Genomic DNA, 17,887 nt, shown 5'->3' with positions numbered 1-17,887 from the left:
ATTGTAGAGAGTAGTTTAGTATGTCACATGGTGAGAAATTTAGGTTTTAGGATGTTTTCGTATGTTATAGATGGGTTCAATATGGAGGATATAGGGTGTTTTCTCTTGTTCCTTTCCTCTCTATTCTTCTTCCTCTCTTGGCTTTAGGTGGTATCTTGTAATTGGGTAGAAAAATCTGCATTGCTGGTCTTTAGGGGTCAGTTATTGGGTTAGAAAGGAAAATAATTTAGGTTCCACTGCTTAATTGGGTAGTTTATTTTTTGATTAGACTTAAAAAGACCTTGCAGCACCAATTTGTTGGCCATTTTTGTGCTGTTTTCACTCATGCAAGGTCTGGGCGCAGACAGTGTGATGAAGATTTGATAAGGTAACACTAAACAGAAGCGGAAGATGGAAAAAGTCCAATGTGTCTCTCGTTCCCGACACAGAACTGCTCCAGGAGGGTCTCCCCTGCCAGGGGAGCCACCAGGGAGTTGCCAAACTTGGGGCCCTCAAACCCACACTTCCTTCCTTCCTTCCTTCCTTCCTTCCTTCCTTCCTTCCTTCCTTCCTTCCTTCCTCGCTTCTTCCCTTCCCTGGGGAAACCCAGGGCAAGGGGAATATCCCCTTTTCTGCCCTGGGGTGATCTGATTCCTAGGAGAACACTGATTTTGACCCTCATTCATGGTGAAGGCCTCCTAAGCCTCAAAGTAAATTAATGACCACAAAAATGTTAAATAGATTGCAGAAATTGTAGAGAGTAGTTTAGTATGTCTCATGGTGAGAAATTTAGGTTTTAGGAGTTTTTAATATGTTATAGATGGGTTCAATATGGAGGATATAGGGTGTTTTCTCTTGTTCCTTTCCTCTCTATTCTTCTTCCTCTCTTGGCTTTAGGTGGTATCTTGTAATTGGGTAGAAAAATCTGCATTGCTGGTCTTTCGGGGTCAGTTATTGGGTTAGAAAGGAAAATAATTTAGGTTCCACTGCTTAATTGGGTAGTTTATTTTTTGATTAGACTTAAAAAGACCTTGCAGCACCAATTTGTTGGCCATTTTTGTGCTGTTTTCACTCATGGAAGGTCTGGGCGCAGACAGTGTGATGAAGATTTGATAAGGTAACACTAAACAGAAGCGGAAGATGGAAAAAGTCCAATGTGTCTCTCGTTCCCGACACAGAACTGCTCCAGGAGGGTCTCCCCTGCCAGGGGAGCCACCAGGGAGTTGCCAAACTTGGGGCCCTCAAACTCACACTTCCTTCCTTCCTTCCTTCCTTCCTTCCTTCCTTCCTTCCTTCCTTCCTTCCTTCCTTCCTTCCTCCGTTCCTTCCTTCCTTCCTCCGTTCCTCGCTTCTTCCCTTCCCTGTGGAAACCCAGGGCAAGGGGAATATCCCCTTGTCTGCCCTGGGGTGTTCTGATTCCTAGGAGAACACTGATTTTGACCCTCATTCATGGTGAAGGCCTCCTAAGACTCAAAGTAAATTAATGACCACAAAAATGTGAAATAGATTGCAGAAATTGTAGAGAGTAGTTTAGTATGTCTCATGGTGAGAAATTTAGGTTTTAGGATGTTTTAATATGTTATAGATGGGTTCAATATGGAGGATATAGGGTGTTTTCTCTTGTTCCTTTCCTCTCTATTCTTCTTCCTCTCTTGGCTTTAGGTGGTATCTTGTAATTGGGTAGAAAAATCTGCATTGCTGGTCTTTAGGGGTCAGTTATTGGGCTAGAAAGGAAAATAATTTAGGTTCCACTGCTTAATTGGGTAGTTTATTTTTTGATTAGACTTAAAAAGACCTTGCAGCACGAATTTGTTGGCCATTTTTGTGCTGTTTTCACTCATGCAAGGTCTGGGCGCAGACAGTGTGATGAAGATTTGATAAGGTAACACTAAACAGAAGCGGAAGATGGAAAAAGTCCAATGTGTCTCTCGTTCCCGACACAGAACTGCTCCAGGAGGGTCTCCCCTGCCAGGGGAGCCACCAGGGAGTTGCCAAACTTGGGGCCCTCAAACTCACACTTCCTTCCTTCCTTCCTTCCTTCCTTCCTTCCTTCCTTCCTTCCTTCCTTCCTTCCTTCCTTCCTCCGTTCCTCGCTTCTTCCCTTCCCTGTGGAAACCTAGGGCAAGGGGAATATCCCCTTTTCTGCCCTGGAGTGTTCTGATTTTTAGGAGAACACTGATTTTGACCCTCATTCATGGTGAAGGCCTCCTAAGCCTCAAAGTAAATTAATGACCACAAAAATGTGAAATAGATTGCAGAAATTGTAGAGAGTAGTTTAGTATGTCTCATGGTGAGAAATTTAGGTTTTAGGAGTTTTTAATATGTTATAGATGGGTTCAATATGGAGGATATAGGGTGTTTTCTCTTGTTCCTTTCCTCTCTATTCTTCTTCCTCTCTTGGCTTTAGGTGGTATCTTGTAATTGGGTAGAAAAATCTGCATTGCTGGTCTTTCGGGGTCAGTTATTGGGTTAGAAAGGAAAATAATTTAGGTTCCACTGCTTAATTGGGTAGTTTATTTTTTGATTAGACTTAAAAAGACCTTGCAGCACCAATTTGTTGGCCATTTTTGTGCTGTTTTCACTCATGCAAGGTCTGGGCGCAGACAGTGTGATGAAGATTTGATAAGGTAACACTAAACAGAAGCGGAAGATGGAAAAAGTCCAATGTGTCTCTCGTTCCCGACACAGAACTGCTCCAGGAGGGTCTCCCCTGCCAGGGGAGCCACCAGGGAGTTGCCAAACTTGGGGCCCTCAAACTCACACTTCCTTCCTTCCTTCCTTCCTTCCTTCCTTCCTTCCTTCCTTCCTTCCTTCCTTCCTTCCTTCCTTCCTTCCTTCCTTCCTTCCTTCCTTCCTTCCTTCCTCCGTTCCTTCCTTCCTTCCTCCGTTCCTCGCTTCTTCCCTTCCCTGTGGAAACCCAGGGCAAGGGGAATATCCCCTTGTCTGCCCTGGGGGGTTCTGATTCCTAGGAGAACACTGATTTTGACCCTCATTCATGGTGAAGGCCGCCTAAGCCTCAAAGTAAATTAATGACCACAAAAATGTGAAATAGATTGCAGAAATTGTAGAGAGTAGTTTAGTATGTCACATGGTGAGAAATTTAGGTTTTAGGATGTTTTCGTATGTTATAGATGGGTTCAATATGGAGGATATAGGGTGTTTTCTCTTGTTCCTTTCCTCTCTATTCTTCTTCCTCTCTTGGCTTTAGGTGGTATCTTGTAATTGGGTAGAAAAATCTGCATTGCTGGTCTTTAGGGGTCAGTTATTGGGCTAGAAAGGAAAATAATTTAGGTTCCACTGCTTAATTGGGTAGTTTATTTTTTGATTAGACTTAAAAAGACCTTGCAGCACGAATTTGTTGGCCATTTTTGTGCTGTTTTCACTCATGCAAGGTCTGGGCGCAGACAGTGTGATGAAGATTTGATAAGGTAACACTAAACAGAAGCGGAAGATGGAAAAAGTCCAATGTGTCTCTCGTTCCCGACACAGAACTGCTCCAGGAGGGTCTCCCCTGCCAGGGGAGCCACCAGGGAGTTGCCAAACTTGGGGCCCTCAAACCCACACTTCCTTCCTTCCTTCCTTCCTTCCTTCCTTCCTTCCTTCCTTCCTTCCTTCCTTCCTCGCTTCTTCCCTTCCCTGGGGAAACCCAGGGCAAGGGGAATATCCCCTTTTCTGCCCTGGGGTGATCTGATTCCTAGGAGAACACTGATTTTGACCCTCATTCATGGTGAAGGCCTCCTAAGCCTCAAAGTAAATTAATGACCACAAAAATGTGAAATAGATTGCAGAAATTGTAGAGAGTAGTTTAGTATGTCTCATGGTGAGAAATTTAGGTTTTAGGAGTTTTTAATATGTTATAGATGGGTTCAATATGGAGGATATAGGGTGTTTTCTCTTGTTCCTTTCCTCTCTATTCTTCTTCCTCTCTTGGCTTTAGGTGGTATCTTGTAATTGGGTAGAAAAATCTGCATTGCTGGTCTTTCGGGGTCAGTTATTGGGTTAGAAAGGAAAATAATTTAGGTTCCACTGCTTAATTGGGTAGTTTATTTTTTGATTAGACTTAAAAAGACCTTGCAGCACCAATTTGTTGGCCATTTTTGTGCTGTTTTCACTCATGCAAGGTCTGGGCGCAGACAGTGTGATGAAGATTTGATAAGGTAACACTAAACAGAAGCGGAAGATGGAAAAAGTCCAATGTGTCTCTCGTTCCCGACACAGAACTGCTCCAGGAGGGTCTCCCCTGCCAGGGGAGCCACCAGGGAGTTGCCAAACTTGGGGCCCTCAAACTCACACTTCCTTCCTTCCTTCCTTCCTTCCTTCCTTCCTTCCTTCCTTCCTTCCTTCCTTCCTTCCTTCCTTCCTCCGTTCCTTCCTTCCTTCCTCCGTTCCTCGCTTCTTCCCTTCCCTGTGGAAACCTAGGGCAAGGGGAATATCCCCTTTTCTGCCCTGGGGTGTTCTGATTTTTAGGAGAACACTGATTTTGACCCTCATTCATGGTGAAGGCCGCCTAAGCCTCAAAGTAAATTAATGACCACAAAAATGTGAAATAGATTGCAGAAATTGTAGAGAGTAGTTTAGTATGTCACATGGTGAGAAATTTAGGTTTTAGGATGTTTTCGTATGTTATAGATGGGTTCAATATGGAGGATATAGGGTGTTTTCTCTTGTCCCTTTCTTCTCTATTCTTCTTCCTCTCTTGGCTTTAGGTGGTATCTTGTAATTGGGTAGAAAAATCTGCATTGCTGGTCTTTAGGGGTCAGTTATTGGGCTAGAAAGGAAAATAATTTAGGTTCCACTGCTTAATTGGGTAGTTTATTTTTTGATTAGACTTAAAAAGACCTTGCAGCACGAATTTGTTGGCCATTTTTGTGCTGTTTTCACTCATACAAGGACTGGGCGCAGACAGTGTGATGAAGATTTGATAAGGTAACACTAAACAGAAGCGGAAGATGGAAAAAGTCCAATGTGTCTCTCGTTCCCGACACAGAACTGCTCCAGGAGGGTCTCCCCTGCCAGGGGAGCCACCAGGGAGTTGCCAAACTTGGGGCCCTCAAACTCACACTTCCTTCCTTCCTTCCTTCCTTCCTTCCTTCCTTCCTTCCTTCCTTCCTTCCTTCCTCGCTTCTTCCCTTCCCTGTGGAAACCCAGGGCAAGGGGAATATCCCCTTGTCTGCCCTGGGGTGATCTGATTCCTAGGAGAACACTGATTTTGACCCTCATTCATGGTGAAGGCCTCCTAAGCCTCAAAGTAAATTAATGACCACAAAAATGTGAAATAGATTGCAGAAATTGTAGAGAGTAGTTTAGTATGTCTCATGGTGTGAAATTTAGGTTTTAGGATGTTTTCGTATGTTATAGATGGGTTCAATATGGAGGATATAGGGTGTTTTCTCTTGTTCCTTTCCTCTCTATTCTTCTTCCTCTCTTGGCTTTAGGTGGTATCTTGTAATTGTGTAGAAAAATCTGCATTGCTGGTCTTTCGAGGTCAGTTATTGGGTTAGAAAGGAAAATAATTTAGGTTCCACTGCTTAATTGGGTAGTTTATTTTTTGATTAGACTTAAAAAGACCATGTAGCACGAATTTGTTGGCCATTTTTGTGCTGTTTTCACTCATGCAAGGTCTGGGCGCAGACAGTGTGATGAAGATTTGATAAGGTAACACTAAACAGAAGCGGAAGATGGAAAAAGTCCAATGTGTCTCTCGTTCCCGACACAGAACTGCTCCAGGAGGGTCTCCCCTGCCAGGGGAGCCACCAGGGAGTTGCCAAACTTGGGGCCCTCAAACTCACACTTCCTTCCTTCCTTCCTTCCTTCCTTCCTTCCTTCCTTCCTTCCTTCCTTCCTTCCTTCCTTCCTTCCTTCCTTCCTTCCTCGCTTCTTCCCTTCCCTGTGGAAACCCAGGGCAAGGGGAATATCCCCTTGTCTGCCCTGGGGTGATCTGATTCCTAGGAGAACACTGATTTTGACCCTCATTCATGGTGAAGGCCTCCTAAGCCTCAAAGTAAATTAATGACCACAAAAATGTGAAATAGATTGCAGAAATTGTAGAGAGTAGTTTAGTATGTCTCATGGTGTGAAATTTAGGTTTTAGGATGTTTTCGTATGTTATAGATGGGTTCAATATGGAGGATATAGGGTGTTTTCTCTTGTTCCTTTCCTCTCTATTCTTCTTCCTCTCTTGGCTTTAGGTGGTATCTTGTAATTGGGTAGAAAAATCTGCATTGCTGGTCTTTCGAGGTCAGTTATTGGGTTAGAAAGGAAAATAATTTATGTTCCACTGCTTAATTGGGTAGTTTATTTTTTTATTAGACTTAAAAAGACCATGTAGCACGAATTTGTTGGCCATTTTTGTGCTGTTTTCACTCATGCAAGGTCTGGGCGCAGACAGTGTGATGAAGATTTGATAAGGTAATACTAAACAGAAGCGGAAGATGGAAAAAGTCCAATGTGTCTCTCGTTCCCGACACAGAACTGCTCCAGGAGGGTCTCCCCTGCCAGGGGAGCCACCAGGGAGTTGCCAAACTTGGGGCCCTCAAACTCACACTTCCTTCCTTCCTTCCTTCCTTCTTTCCTTCCTTCCTTCCTTCCTTCCTTCCTTCCTTCCTTCCTTCCTTCCTTCCTTCCTTCCTTCCTCCGTTCCTCGCTTCTTCCCTTCCCTGTGGAAACCTAGGGCAAGGGGAATATCCCCTTTTCTGCCCTGGGGTGTTCTGATTTTTAGGAGAACACTGATTTTGACCCTCATTCATGGTGAAGGCCGCCTAAGCCTCAAAGTAAATTAATGACCACAAAAATGTGAAATAGATTGCAGAAATTGTAGAGAGTAGTTTAGTATGTCACATGGTGAGAAATTTAGGTTTTAGGATGTTTTCGTATGTTATAGATGGGTTCAATATGGAGGATATAGGGTGTTTTCTCTTGTCCCTTTCTTCTCTATTCTTCTTCCTCTCTTGGCTTTAGGTGGTATCTTGTAATTGGGTAGAAAAATCTGCATTGCTGGTCTTTCGAGGTCAGTTATTGGGCTAGAAAGGAAAATAATTTAGGTTCCACTGCTTAATTGGGTAGTTTATTTTTTGATTAGACTTAAAAAGACCTTGCAGCACGAATTTGTTGGCCATTTTTGTGCTGTTTTCACTCATGCAAGGTCTGGGCGCAGACAGTGTGATGAAGATTTGATAAGGTAACACTAAACAGAAGCGGAAGATGGAAAAAGTCCAATGCGTCTCTCGTTCCCGACACAGAACTGCTCCAGGAGGGTCTCCCCTGCCAGGGGAGCCACCAGGGAGTTGCCAAACTTGGGGCCCTCAAACTAACACTTCCTTCCTTCCTGCCTTCCTTCCTTCCTTCCTTCCTTCCTTCCTTCCTTCCTTCCTCGCTTCTTCCCATCCCTGTGGAAACCCAGGGCAAGGGGAATATCCCCTTGTCTGCCCTGGGGTGATCTGATTCCTAGGAGAACACTGATTTTGACCCTCATTCATGGTGAAGGCCTCCTAAGCCTCAAAGTAAATTAATGACCACAAAAATGTGAAATAGATTGCAGAAATTGTAGAGAGTAGTTTAGTATGTCTCATGGTGTGAAATTTAGGTTTTAGGATGTTTTCGTATGTTATAGATGGGTTCAATATGGAGGATATAGGGTGTTTTCTCTTGTTCCTTTCCTCTCTATTCTTCTTCCTCTCTTGGCTTTAGGTGGTATCTTGTAATTGGGTAGAAAAATCTGCATTGCTGGTCTTTCGGGGTCAGTTATTGGGCTAGAAAGTAAAATAATTTAGGTTCCACTGCTTAATTGGGTAGTTTATTTTTTGATTAGACTTAAAAAGACCTTGCAGCACTAATTTGTTGGCCATTTTTGTGCTGTTTTCACTCATGCAAGGTCTGGGCGCAGACAGTTTGATGAAGATTTGATAAGGTAACACTAAACAGAAGCGGAAGATGGAAAAAGTCCAATGTGTCTCTCGTTCCCGACACAGAACTGCTCCAGGAGGGTCTCCCCTGCCAGGGGAGCCACCAGGGAGTTGCCAAACTTGGGGCCCTCAAACTCACACTTCCTTCCTTCCTTCCTTCCTTCCTTCCTTCCTTCCTTCCTTCCTTCCTTCCTTCCTTCCTTCCTTCCTTCCTTCCTTCCTTCCTTCCTTCCTTCCTTCCTTCCTCGCTTCTTCCCTTCCCTGTGGAAACCCAGGGCAAGGGGAATATCCCCTTTTCTGCCCTGGGGTGTTCTGATTTTTAGGAGAACACTGATTTTGACCCTCATTCATGGTGAAGGCCGCCTAAGCCTCAAAGTAAATTAATGACCACAAAAATGTGAAATAGATTGCAGAAATTGTAGAGAGTAGTTTAGTATGTCACATGGTGAGAAATTTAGGTTTTAGGATGTTTTCGTATGTTATAGATGGGTTCAATATGGAGGATATAGGGTGTTTTCTCTTGTCCCTTTCTTCTCTATTCTTCTTCCTCTCTTGGCTTTAGGTGGTATCTTGTAATTGGGTAGAAAAATCTGCATTGCTGGTCTTTAGGGGTCAGTTATTGGGCTAGAAAGGAAAATAATTTAGGTTCCACTGCTTAATTGGGTAGTTTATTTTTTGATTAGACTTAAAAAGACCTTGCAGCACGAATTTGTTGGCCATTTTTGTGCTGTTTTCACTCATGCAAGGTCTGGGCGCAGACAGTGTGATGAAGATTTGATAAGGTAACACTAAACAGAAGCGGAAGATGGAAAAAGTCCAATGCGTCTCTCGTTCCCGACACAGAACTGCTCCAGGAGGGTCTCCCCTGCCAGGGGAGCCACCAGGGAGTTGCCAAACTTGGGGCCCTCAAACTAACACTTCCTTCCTTCCTGCCTTCCTTCCTTCCTTCCTTCCTTCCTTCCTTCCTTCCTTCCTCGCTTCTTCCCATCCCTGTGGAAACCCAGGGCAAGGGGAATATCCCCTTGTCTGCCCTGGGGTGATCTGATTCCTAGGAGAACACTGATTTTGACCCTCATTCATGGTGAAGGCCTCCTAAGCCTCAAAGTAAATTAATGACCACAAAAATGTGAAATAGATTGCAGAAATTGTAGAGAGTAGTTTAGTATGTCTCATGGTGTGAAATTTAGGTTTTAGGATGTTTTCGTATGTTATAGATGGGTTCAATATGGAGGATATAGGGTGTTTTCTCTTGTTCCTTTCCTCTCTATTCTTCTTCCTCTCTTGGCTTTAGGTGGTATCTTGTAATTGGGTAGAAAAATCTGCATTGCTGGTCTTTCGGGGTCAGTTATTGGGCTAGAAAGGAAAATAATTTAGGTTCCACTGCTTAATTGGGTAGTTTATTTTTTGATTAGACTTAAAAAGACCTTGCAGCACCAATTTGTTGGCCATTTTTGTGCTGTTTTCACTCATGCAAGGTCTGGGCGCAGACAGTGTGATGAAGATTTGATAAGGTAACACTAAACAGAAGCGGAAGATGGAAAAAGTCCAATGTGTCTCTCGTTCCCGACACAGAACTGCTCCAGGAGGGTCTCCCCTGCCAGGGGAGCCACCAGGGAGTTGCCAAACTTGGGGCCCTCAAACTCACACTTCCTTCCTTCCTTCCTTCCTTCCTTCCTTCCTTCCTTCCTTCCTTCCTTCCTTCCTTCCTTCCTTCCTTCCTTCCTTCCTCGCTTCTTCCCTTCCCTGTGGAAACCCAGGGCAAGGGGAATATCCCCTTGTCTGCCCTGGGGTGATCTGATTCCTAGGAGAACACTGATTTTGACCCTCATTCATGGTGAAGGCCTCCTAAGCCTCAAAGTAAATTAATGACCACAAAAATGTGAAATAGATTGCAGAAATTGTAGAGAGTAGTTTAGTATGTCTCATGGTGTGAAATTTAGGTTTTAGGATGTTTTCGTATGTTATAGATGGGTTCAATATGGAGGATATAGGGTGTTTTCTCTTGTTCCTTTCCTCTCTATTCTTCTTCCTCTCTTGGATTTAGGTGGTATCTTGTAATTGGGTAGAAAAATCTGCATTGCTGGTCTTTCGAGGTCAGTTATTGGGTTAGAAAGGAAAATAATTTAGGTTCCACTGCTTAATTGGGTAGTTTATTTTTTTATTAGACTTAAAAAGACCATGTAGCACGAATTTGTTGGCCATTTTTGTGCTGTTTTCACTCATGCAAGGTCTGGGCGCAGACAGTGTGATGAAGATTTGATAAGGTAATACTAAACAGAAGCGGAAGATGGAAAAAGTCCAATGTGTCTCTCGTTCCCGACACAGAACTGCTCCAGGAGGGTCTCCCCTGCCAGGGGAGCCACCAGGGAGTTGCCAAACTTGGGGCCCTCAAACTCACACTTCCTTCCTTCCTTCCTTCCTTCTTTCCTTCCTTCCTTCCTTCCTTCCTTCCTTCCTTCCTTCCTTCCTTCCTTCCTTCCTTCCTTCCTTCCTTCCTTCCTTCCTCCGTTCCTCGCTTCTTCCCTTCCCTGTGGAAACCTAGGGCAAGGGGAATATCCCCTTTTCTGCCCTGGGGTGTTCTGATTTTTAGGAGAACACTGATTTTGACCCTCATTCATGGTGAAGGCCGCCTAAGCCTCAAAGTAAATTAATGACCACAAAAATGTGAAATAGATTGCAGAAATTGTAGAGAGTAGTTTAGTATGTCACATGGTGAGAAATTTAGGTTTTAGGATGTTTTCGTATGTTATAGATGGGTTCAATATGGAGGATATAGGGTGTTTTCTCTTGTCCCTTTCTTCTCTATTCTTCTTCCTCTCTTGGCTTTAGGTGGTATCTTGTAATTGGGTAGAAAAATCTGCATTGCTGGTCTTTAGGGGTCAGTTATTGGGCTAGAAAGGAAAATAATTTAGGTTCCACTGCTTAATTGGGTAGTTTATTTTTTGATTAGACTTAAAAAGACCTTGCAGCACGAATTTGTTGGCCATTTTTGTGCTGTTTTCACTCATGCAAGGTCTGGGCGCAGACAGTGTGATGAAGATTTGATAAGGTAACACTAAACAGAAGCGGAAGATGGAAAAAGTCCAATGCGTCTCTCGTTCCCGACACAGAACTGCTCCAGGAGGGTCTCCCCTGCCAGGGGAGCCACCAGGGAGTTGCCAAACTTGGGGCCCTCAAACTAACACTTCCTTCCTTCCTGCCTTCCTTCCTTCCTTCCTTCCTTCCTTCCTTCCTTCCTTCCTCGCTTCTTCCCATCCCTGTGGAAACCCAGGGCAAGGGGAATATCCCCTTGTCTGCCCTGGGGTGATCTGATTCCTAGGAGAACACTGATTTTGACCCTCATTCATGGTGAAGGCCTCCTAAGCCTCAAAGTAAATTAATGACCACAAAAATGTGAAATAGATTGCAGAAATTGTAGAGAGTAGTTTAGTATGTCTCATGGTGTGAAATTTAGGTTTTAGGATGTTTTCGTATGTTATAGATGGGTTCAATATGGAGGATATAGGGTGTTTTCTCTTGTTCCTTTCCTCTCTATTCTTCTTCCTCTCTTGGCTTTAGGTGGTATCTTGTAATTGGGTAGAAAAATCTGCATTGCTGGTCTTTCGGGGTCAGTTATTGGGCTAGAAAGGAAAATAATTTAGGTTCCACTGCTTAATTGGGTAGTTTATTTTTTGATTAGACTTAAAAAGACCTTGCAGCACCAATTTGTTGGCCATTTTTGTGCTGTTTTCACTCATGCAAGGTCTGGGCGCAGACAGTGTGATGAAGATTTGATAAGGTAACACTAAACAGAAGCGGAAGATGGAAAAAGTCCAATGTGTCTCTCGTTCCCGACACAGAACTGCTCCAGGAGGGTCTCCCCTGCCAGGGGAGCCACCAGGGAGTTGCCAAACTTGGGGCCCTCAAACTCACACTTCCTTCCTTCCTTCCTTCCTTCCTTCCTTCCTTCCTTCCTTCCTTCCTTCCTTCCTTCCTTCCTTCCTTCCTTCCTTCCTCCCTCCGTTCCTCACTTCTTCCGTTCCCTGTGGAAACCTAGGGCAAGGGGAATATCCCCTTTTCTGCCCTGGGGTGTTCTGATTTTTAGGAGAACACTGATTTTGACCCTCATTCATGGTGGAGGCCGCCTAAGCCTCAAAGTAAATTAATGACCACAAAAATGTGAAATAGATTGCAGAAATTGTAGAGAGTAGTTTAGTATGTCTCATGGTGAGAAATTTAGGTTTTAAGATGTTTTAATATGTTATAGATGGGTTCAATATGGAGGATATAGGGTGTTTTCTCTTGTTCCTTTCTTCTCTATTCTTCTTCCTCTCATGGCTTTAGGTGGTATCTTGTAATTGGGTAGAAAAATCTGCATTGCTGGTCTTTAGGGGTCAGTTATTGGGCTAGAAAGTAAAATAATTTAGGTTCCACTGCTTAATTGGGTAGTTTATTTTTTGATTAGACTTAAAAAGACCTTGCAGCATGAATTTGTTGGCCATTTTTGTGCTGTTTTCACTCATGCAAGGTCTGGGCGCAGACAGTTTGATGAAGATTTGATAAGGTAACACTAAACAGAAGCGGAAGATGGAAAAAGTCCAATGTGTCTCTCGTTCCCGACACAGAACTGCTCCAGGAGGGTCTCCCCTGCCAGGGGAGCCACCAGGGAGTTGCCAAACTTGGGGCCCTCAAACTCACACTTCCTTCCTTCCTTCCTTCCTTCCTTCCTTCCTTCCTTCCTTCCTTCCTTCCTTCCTTCCTTCCTTCCTTCCTTCCTTCCTTCCTCGCTTCTTCCCTTCCCTGTGGAAACCCAGGGCAAGGGGAATATCCCCTTGTCTGCCCTGGGGTGATCTGATTCCTAGGAGAACACTGATTTTGACCCTCATTCATGGTGAAGGCCTCCTAAGCCTCAAAGTAAATTAATGACCACAAAAATGTGAAATAGATTGCAGAAATTGTAGAGAGTAGTTTAGTATGTCTCATGGTGTGAAATTTAGGTTTTAGGATGTTTTCGTATGTTATAGATGGGTTCAATATGGAGGATATAGGGTGTTTTCTCTTGTTCCTTTCCTCTCTATTCTTCTTCCTCTCTTGGCTTTAGGTGGTATCTTGTAATTGGGTAGAAAAATCTGCATTGCTGGTCTTTCGAGGTCAGTTATTGGGTTAGAAAGAAAAATAATTTAGGTTCCACTGCTTAATTGGGTAGTTTATTTTTTGATTAGACTTAAAAAGACCATGTAGCACGAATTTGTTGGCCATTTTTGTGCTGTTTTCACTCATGCAAGGTCTGGGCGCAGACAGTGTGATGAAGATTTGATAAGGTAATACTAAACAGAAGCGGAAGATGGAAAAAGTCCAATGTGTCTCTCGTTCCCGACACAGAACTGCTCCAGGAGGGTCTCCCCTGCCAGGGGAGCCACCAGGGAGTTGCCAAACTTGGGGCCCTCAAACTCACACTTCCTTCCTTCCTTCCTTCCTTCCTTCCTTCCTTCCTTCCTTCCTTCCTTCCTTCCTTCCTTCCTCCGTTCCTCGCTTCTTCCCTTCCCTGTGGAAACCTAGGGCAAGGGGAATATCCCCTTTTCTGCCCTGGGGTGTTCTGATTTTTAGGAGAACACTGATTTTGACCCTCATTCATGGTGAAGGCCGCCTAAGCCTCAAAGTAAATTAATGACCACAAAAATGTGAAATAGATTGCAGAAATTGTAGAGAGTAGTTTAGTATGTCACATGGTGAGAAATTTAGGTTTTAGGATGTTTTCGTATGTTATAGATGGGTTCAATATGGAGGATATAGGGTGTTTTCTCTTGTCCCTTTCTTCTCTATTCTTCTTCCTCTCTTGGCTTTAGGTGGTATCTTGTAATTGGGTAGAAAAATCTGCATTGCTGGTCTTTAGGGGTCAGTTATTGGGCTAGAAAGGAAAATAATTTAGGTTCCACTGCTTAATTGGGTAGTTTATTTTTTGATTAGACTTAAAAAGACCTTGCAGCACGAATTTGTTGGCCATTTTTGTGCTGTTTTCACTCATGCAAGGTCTGGGCGCAGACAGTGTGATGAAGATTTGATAAGGTAACACTAAACAGAAGCGGAAGATGGAAAAAGTCCAATGTGTCTCTCGTTCCCGACACAGAACTGCTCCAGGAGGGTCTCCCCTGCCAGGGGAGCCACCAGGGAGTTGCCAAACTTGGGGCCCTCAAACTCACACTTCCTTCCTTCCTTCCTTCCTTCCTTCCTTCCTTCCTTCCTTCCTTCCTTCCTTCCTTCCTTCCTCGCTTCTTCCCTTCCCTGTGGAAACCCAGGGCAAGGGGAATATCCCCTTGTCTGCCCTGGGGTGATCTGATTCCTAGGAGAACACTGATTTTGACCCTCATTCATGGTGAAGGCCGCCTAAGCCTCAAAGTAAATTAATGACCACAAAAATGTGAAATAGATTGCAGAAATTGTAGAGAGTAGTTTAGTATGTCACATGGTGAGAAATTTAGGTTTTAGGATGTTTTCGTATGTTATAGATGGGTTCAATATGGAGGATATAGGGTGTTTTCTCTTGTCCCTTTCTTCTCTATTCTTCTTCCTCTCTTGGCTTTAGGTGGTATCTTGTAATTGGGTAGAAAAATCTGCATTGCTGGTCTTTAGGGGTCAGTTATTGGGCTAGAAAGGAAAATAATTTAGGTTCCACTGCTTAATTGGGTAGTTTATTTTTTGATTAGACTTAAAAAGACCTTGCAGCACGAATTTGTTGGCCATTTTTGTGCTGTTTTCACTCATGCAAGGTCTGGGCGCAGACAGTGTGATGAAGATTTGATAAGGTAACACTAAACAGAAGCGGAAGATGGAAAAAGTCCAATGTGTCTCTCGTTCCCGACACAGAACTGCTCCAGGAGGGTCTCCCCTGCCAGGGGAGCCACCAGGGAGTTGCCAAACTTGGGGCCCTCAAACTCACACTTCCTTCCTTCCTTCCTTCCTTCCTTCCTTCCTTCCTTCCTTCCTTCCTTCCTTCCTTCCTTCCTTCCTTCCTTCCTTCCTTCCTTCCTTCCTTCCTCCGTTCCTCGCTTCTTCCCTTCCCTGTGGAAACCTAGGGCAAGGGGAATATCCCCTTTTCTGCCCTGGGGTGTTCTGATTTTTAGGAGAACACTGATTTTGACCCTCATTCATGGTGAAGGCCGCCTAAGCCTCAAAGTAAATTAATGACCACAAAAATGTGAAATAGATTGCAGAAATTGTAGAGAGTAGTTTAGTATGTCACATGGTGAGAAATTTAGGTTTTAGGATGTTTTCGTATGTTATAGATGGGTTCAATATGGAGGATATAGGGTGTTTTCTCTTGTCCCTTTCTTCTCTATTCTTCTTCCTCTCTTGGCTTTAGGTGGTATCTTGTAATTGGGTAGAAAAATCTGCATTGCTGGTCTTTAGGGGTCAGTTATTGGGCTAGAAAGGAAAATAATTTAGGTTCCACTGCTTAATTGGGTAGTTTATTTTTTGATTAGACTTAAAAAGACCTTGCAGCACGAATTTGTTGGCCATTTTTGTGCTGTTTTCACTCATACAAGGACTGGGCGCAGACAGTGTGATGAAGATTTGATAAGGTAACACTAAACAGAAGCGGAAGATGGAAAAAGTCCAATGTGTCTCTTGTTCCCGACACAGAACTGCTCCAGGAGGGTCTCCCCTGCCAGGGGAGCCACCAGGGAGTTGCCAAACTTGGGGCCCTCAAACTCACACTTCCTTCCTTCCTTCCTTCCTTCCTTCCTTCCTTCCTTCCTTCCTTCCTTCCTTCCTTCCTTCCTTCCTCGCTTCTTCCCTTCCCTGTGGAAACCCAGGGCAAGGGGAATATCCCCTTGTCTGCCCTGGGGTGATCTGATTCCTAGGAGAACACTGATTTTGACCCTCATTCATGGTGAAGGCCTCCTAAGCCTCAAAGTAAATTAATGACCACAAAAATGTGAAATAGATTGCAGAAATTGTAGAGAGTAGTTTAGTATGTCTCATGGTGTGAAATTTAGGTTTTAGGATGTTTTCGTATGTTATAGATGGGTTCAATATGGAGGATATAGGGTGTTTTCTCTTGTTCCTTTCCTCTCTATTCTTCTTCCTCTCTTGGCTTTAGGTGGTATCTTGTAATTGGGTAGAAAAATCTGCATTGCTGGTCTTTCGAGGTCAGTTATTGGGTTAGAAAGGAAAATAATTTAGGTTCCACTGCTTAATTGGGTAGTTTATTTTTTGATTAGACTTAAAAAGACCATGTAGCACGAATTTGTTGGCCATTTTTGTGCTGTTTTCACTCATGCAAGGTCTGGGCGCAGACAGTGTGATGAAGATTTGATAAGGTAATACTAAACAGAAGCGGAAGATGGAAAAAGTCCAATGTGTCTCTCGTTCCCGACACAGAACTGCTCCAGGAGGGTCTCCCCTGCCAGGGGAGCCACCAGGGAGTTGCCAAACTTGGGGCCCTCAAACTCACACTTCCTTCCTTCCTTCCTTCCTTCTTTCCTTCCTTCCTTCCTTCCTTCCTTCCTTCCTTCCTTCCTTCCTTCCTTCCTTCCTTCCTTCCTTCCTTCCTTCCTTCCTCCGTTCCTCGCTTCTTCCCTTCCCTGTGGAAACCTAGGGCAAGGGGAATATCCCCTTTTCTGCCCTGGGGTGTTCTGATTTTTAGGAGAACACTGATTTTGACCCTCATTCATGGTGAAGGCCGCCTAAGCCTCAAAGTAAATTAATGACCACAAAAATGTGAAATAGATTGCAGAAATTGTAGAGAGTAGTTTAGTATGTCACATGGTGAGAAATTTAGGTTTTAGGATGTTTTCGTATGTTATAGATGGGTTCAATATGGAGGATATAGGGTGTTTTCTCTTGTCCCTTTCTTCTCTATTCTTCTTCCTCTCTTGGCTTTAGGTGGTATCTTGTAATTGGGTAGAAAAATCTGCATTGCTGGTCTTTAGGGGTCAGTTATTGGGCTAGAAAGGAAAATAATTTAGGTTCCACTGCTTAATTGGGTAGTTTATTTTTTGATTAGACTTAAAAAGACCTTGCAGCACGAATTTGTTGGCCATTTTTGTGCTGTTTTCACTCATGCAAGGTCTGGGCGCAGACAGTGTGATGAAGATTTGATAAGGTAACACTAAACAGAAGCGGAAGATGGAAAAAGTCCAATGCGTCTCTCGTTCCCGACACAGAACTGCTCCAGGAGGGTCTCCCCTGCCAGGGGAGCCACCAGGGAGTTGCCAAACTTGGGGCCCTCAAACTAACACTTCCTTCCTTCCTGCCTTCCTTCCTTCCTTCCTTCCTTCCTTCCTTCCTTCCTTCCTTCCTCGCTTCTTCCCATCCCTGTGGAAACCCAGGGCAAGGGGAATATCCCCTTGTCTGCCCTGGGGTGATCTGATTCCTAGGAGAACACTGATTTTGACCCTCATTCATGGTGAAGGCCTCCTAAGCCTCAAAGTAAATTAATGACCACAAAAATGTGAAATAGATTGCAGAAATTGTAGAGAGTAGTTTAGTATGTCTCATGGTGTGAAATTTAGGTTTTAGGATGTTTTCGTATGTTATAGATGGGTTCAATATGGAGGATATAGGGTGTTTTCTCTTGTTCCTTTCCTCTCTATTCTTCTTCCTCTCTTGGCTTTAGGTGGTATCTTGTAATTGGGTAGAAAAATCTGCATTGCTGGTCTTTCGGGGTCAGTTATTGGGCTAGAAAGGAAAATAATTTAGGTTCCACTGCTTAATTGGGTAGTTTATTTTTTGATTAGACTTAAAAAGACCTTGCAGCACCAATTTGTTGGCCATTTTTGTGCTGTTTTCACTCATGCAAGGTCTGGGCGCAGACAGTGTGATGAAGATTTGATAAGGTAACACTAAACAGAAGCGGAAGATGGAAAAAGTCCAATGTGTCTCTCGTTCCCGACACAGAACTGCTCCAGGAGGGTCTCCCCTGCCAGGGGAGCCACCAGGGAGTTGCCAAACTTGGGGCCCTCAAACACACACTTCCTTCCTTCCTTCCTTCCTTCTTTCCTTCCTTCCTTCCTTCCTTCCTGCCT

The sequence above is a fragment of the Lonchura striata genome, chromosome W (assembly GCF_050655825.1).
Source record: "Lonchura striata isolate lonStrDom1 chromosome W, ASM5065582v1, whole genome shotgun sequence".
NCBI lineage: Eukaryota > Metazoa > Chordata > Aves > Passeriformes > Estrildidae > Lonchura > Lonchura striata.
This window is presented reverse-complemented; position numbering follows the sequence as displayed.